This window comes from Jaculus jaculus, chromosome 5, assembly GCF_020740685.1.
Source record: "Jaculus jaculus isolate mJacJac1 chromosome 5, mJacJac1.mat.Y.cur, whole genome shotgun sequence".
Lineage (NCBI taxonomy): Eukaryota > Metazoa > Chordata > Mammalia > Rodentia > Dipodidae > Jaculus > Jaculus jaculus.
Genome location: NC_059106.1, coordinates 34256349 through 34261123, shown reverse-complemented (window position 1 = coordinate 34261123; position 4775 = coordinate 34256349). Strand labels below are relative to the sequence as shown.

The 4775-nt window shown below is 40.1% G+C and overlaps 1 pseudogene; it reads left to right on the top strand.

Moving 5' to 3' along the window:
- Nucleotides 1-2308: 2308 nt before the first annotated feature.
- Nucleotides 2309-3356, top strand: LOC101611204 (annotated as a pseudogene).
- Nucleotides 3357-4775: the final 1419 nt, after the last annotated feature.

Here is a 4775-nt window from a genome sequence, read left to right as displayed (position 1 = left end):
TTATCAACTCAAAGCTAGTCATTAGCCCATAATTGTAATCAATGTGTATATTTAATTTAATTAGTATGTTAAGCCCTGGACACACATGGGTTTTCTGTTCTTTGTTTTACCAAAAGGTGGCTAGAATTATACAGATTTTCATTTCCTAAAATTAAAACAAAATGGGAATTTATAGAAGATGTGATATTCTTATTTTCTAAGAAATTATTGGAGGGAAAATGTCTGTTTGTAATTATACAAACTGGGTAGGGAAAAGAACTGAAGTCATCTGATATTTTTCCTTTCATTATTTATGATCTAACCCAGCTCATCTTTTCCCTTCCATTGTTTACATGCCATCTAATGACAGGTCTGATTGAGTCTCAGCATTTCCATGGGTTGCTTCTGGCAGAGTGCACACAGCACTGGTGTCTAGAAGGGTCTTGTGTTTTACAAACAGGAGCTTCACACTCATTAGGAAATACAGCATTGTGAAAGGCAGTTTCTCCCACAAAATGCGGTCAGTAACCCACACCTGCTGCCCTAGTACTTCTGATGCATGGGTAGGAATCTCACCATTTCAAGGCCAGCCTGGGCTACGGAATGAGTCCCTTTCTCAGCAAAGGCTATTTCTCTACTTACTCTCTCCCACATTAATTCTCTGTTCATGCTCATAAACAGTGCAAGTCAGGTCACTTTTTATTGACAGCACTGTCAATTAAGAGTGGGCTCAGTGATGAACTTGACAGCCTGACCTCAAGTTTTACATTGTGTTTCGGAGGAATATTTCATCCAATTAAAGGACTTGGGTGTAAAGTCTTCATTTTAAGAGAGCCGGAGAAAGTGGTCATCACCACGCCTACTGTCTGTTGTTTGGCCGATGTTGAAGGCCTTTAGTGGGAGATACTTGACCAAAGATACCAACTTTGATCCTAAATTTACTCAGAAGAGAGACATGGTGCAGACAGAGAAACAGGAAAATCCTTTATGAGCCTTTCATGCATGAGGAAACGGATGAAGCTGGCAATAATTAGTAATGACGTGTATCCCCATCTGAAATACAGGTTCAATGTGTGAGTTCAAGAACAGGAGATTGCTGCCGGCATTGCCTTACACTGTAGCTACGTGAGTGCCAATGTGATTGTCTTCGCTCCTATAAGCTGCAATATTATTTAGTGTGTGATAAACACCTAGGACCTGTTTCTGTTGGGTCACTGTGACAGAATACCTGACCTAAGGACGTAGGTAGGAAACGTTCATCTAGGCTCATGGCCCCCTAAGTTCTCAGCCCATCACAGAGGGTAAGGCATGGCATGATGACTCCAGCCATGGTAATGAGAACATTTAGTGACAGTGGCTGGTCACATGGTCGTGGAGCATGAAGGAGAGAGTGGCTAGAACCAAAGGCTGGGCTTTGGTTTACAAAGGCCCACCACCACTGACCTGCTTCCAGCAGCCAAGCTACACAGCCTCCTAAGATCTTTTAAAGAATATTTTTGTTTATTCTTTTAATTTGCAAACAGAGAAGAAAAGACAGAGGGGGGAGATAATGGGCACACCATGGACTCCAGCCATTGCACGTGCACTCCAAATGCACATGCCACTTTGTATATTTGGCTTTATGTGGGTTCTGGGGAATTGAACCTGGGTTGTTAGGCTTTTCAGGCAAGCACCTTACCCACTGAACAATCTCTCCAGCCTGCCTCCTAAAATTTTGTCATTAAGTAGGCATCAAGTACCCTAAACCTGAGCCTATGGAGGTCATTTAAGATTCAAAACAATACAACACCAGAACATTCTCTTGTTACCAGAGTAGAGTAAGTGACTAATAAATTGCTCACCTCTTCTTTAACCAATGTGGTATGAAAACAGTAAGTTGTCTCAAGGATCATTCAGATTCAGAAAATAACGAAGAAAACAATGGTGTCTATATCTTTAAAAATAACTCTGTACTTTTTAATATTTCATCAAGTAGTAATCATAGTATTTTAAAGTTGAAAGGGACATTAGAGATTGTAGAGGGCAGAAGACTGGGGCATGTGAACACAGAATATGAAACAAAAGTGGGAATGACTTCTATAGGCCATTTTCCTGAATGCCAAGATGCTACTTTACCATAAGTATCCAATAGGTGTCAGATCTTGAGTATAGGGTAGGAATCTCCAGGTTCTTGGGTTATGAAATGATTTTTATTTAATTTTCCAAAGTCTCTAATGTAGCCAGAGGTGCTGACCAATAAATTATTTGAAAATGTGACTTAAGGGCGGCACTCACTGGAGGCCCAGAGCCACTCTGGGCTATCCTTTGCCGGCTTCCCCAGCTTCTGGCCATGTCCCTGAGGAGCAGCGTGTCATGACTCCTCCAGACACAGGTGCACTGGATCCTGAAGAAATCCATGCACTCTATGGCTGTGATTGGAGCTCCCCTCTCTCAGGGACAGAAGGGAAAAGGAGTGGAAGATAGCTGCAGTTAGAGAAGCTGGCTTGCTGAAGAGGCCCTCCAATTTGGGCTGTCACATAAAAGACTTTGGAGACTGGAGTTTTACTCTGGTCCCCAGAGATGCTCCCTACGACAATCCAGTAGTGAATTCGCACTCTGGGCCTAGCCAACCAGGAACTGACTGACGTGGTTAGTGTCAAGTGGCTACAGTTGTGTCACCAGGGGAGGAGACCACAGCCTGGCAATTGGTACAATTAGTGGTCATGCCCAGCCCTGCCCAGACCTCTGTGTCATCTGGGTTGATGCTCATGCTGACATCAATACACCCCTGACCACCTTAAGAGGAAATCTCCATGGATAGCCAATTTCATTTTTCCTTAGAGAACTACAAGGCAAGGTACCCTAATTCCCAGGATTTTCCTGGATCAAACCTTGTATTTCTTCCCCAAATTTTGTCTACATTGGCCTAAGAGATGTGGACCCTGATGAACATTTTATTTTAAAGAACTATGACATTCTGTACTTTTCTATGAGAGACATTGATCAAGTTGACATACAGAAGTTATGGAGCAGACATTTGATCTGCTGATTGGCAAAAGATAAAGGCCTACCCACCTGAGTTTTGATATTGATGCATTTGACCCTACTCTGGCTCCAGCAACAGGACCCCTGTTGTTGGGGGATTGACCTATAGAAAAGGCACTTAAATTACTGAAGAAATACGTAATACGGGGCTGCTGTCGACACTGGACCTTGTTGAAGTCAATCCTCAGCTGGCCACTTCAGAGGAAGAAGCGAAGGTCACAGCCAGCCTCACAGTGGATGTGATTGCTTCAAGTTTTGGTCAGACAAGAGGAGGTGGACATGCTGTCTATGACCTGCTTCCTACCCCAAGTTCACCAGATGAGTCAGAAAATGAAGAACGTGTAAGAATTTAGCAAATACTGTGTACTGGCACCTTCTACAGTGGGCATTCCAGAGTTGCAAAGCATTTTAGGAGACAGATATTAAGTAGCTGTCTAGGTCAATATTGCATTAAAGAGAACATAGGTGCATTCTCACAATTGTAAACTTCTGTTCGCCATTATAGTAACCAATACTATTACTGTAAATGCAGTTTTTTTTGGTGCTCACTAGGTACTAATGTCATAATACCACGTAAATTTTAAGAAGTTATAAACAGCATTTATTACCTTAGTAAAAAAAATGTGACTTAAAAGAAATATATGTATATATGAATACACAAAAATAAGCATACTTCCATATATGTGTACATATATGTGAACACACTGGGTTTGGAAAACAAACTTGAAAAAATTGATTGTATTCTGATTATGAAATTTGTATTTTTTGAAATTCATATATAAGAATTATAAAAAGCCTACTAAAATAAAAAAAATACTTTACATGAGAAAATACTGTGACATATGTATATAGCTTTTTACCTCTACAACCATAAATCACTTTTGGTTAATACCTTAAAAAAGCGCAATAGAAAGAAAAAAGAAAAAAGTCACACATGTTACATTGACCCTAGAAAATAATATCTTAATAATGTTACATCATCTTTTAGCAAATTAGATGATACATACAGAGATGTTTTCAAACCCACATAGCCCAGGAATGCTACATTGACCAATATATTTATTGTTAATAAAAAATTAACTTATTTACTTGCAAGCAGAAAGAAGCGAGAGACAGAGAGAAGGCATGACAGGGTCTCCAGCCACTGCAAAGGAACTCCAGATGCATGTGCCTCTTTGTACAGATGGCTTTATGTGCGCACTGGGGAATCAAACCTGGGTCAATAGGCTTTTCAAGGTAGCATCTTTAATTGCTGAGCCATCTCTCCAGCCTCCTCTTTCACTTTTTAAAAGGAGATGTCTATGATTGAATAGTAAAATGACAAATTTACCATTCTTTTTGGATAGGATTCCAAAGAATGTTTTAAATATATTTTGATAGCTTATTAATTACTTATTTTGATAAGTTATTACTTACTGAGATCCCTCCAAATGAACCAAAAATATTTCCCTTCAATAAGTTAGTTCAGAGATTAGAAATTATCTGATGTTGCTATTATTACTTTCTTCTGGGGAGTAATTTGAGGATGATGTGAGCCTCCATGGTTATTAATAAAGTTGAGAGCTTCAGACTTATGGAATACCTAGACAAAGCAATTGGCCAAAAGAAACAAAGAAAAAGCAATGAAGGGAAGATGTTAAAAGAGTCCTGGTTGCAGAAGAAGTGATCTTATGTGTTAAAAATTAGACTCCACCAGGGTGGAGAGATGGCTTAGCGTTTAAGCGCTTGCCTGTGAATCCTAAGGACCCCGGTTCAAGGCTCGATTCTCCAGG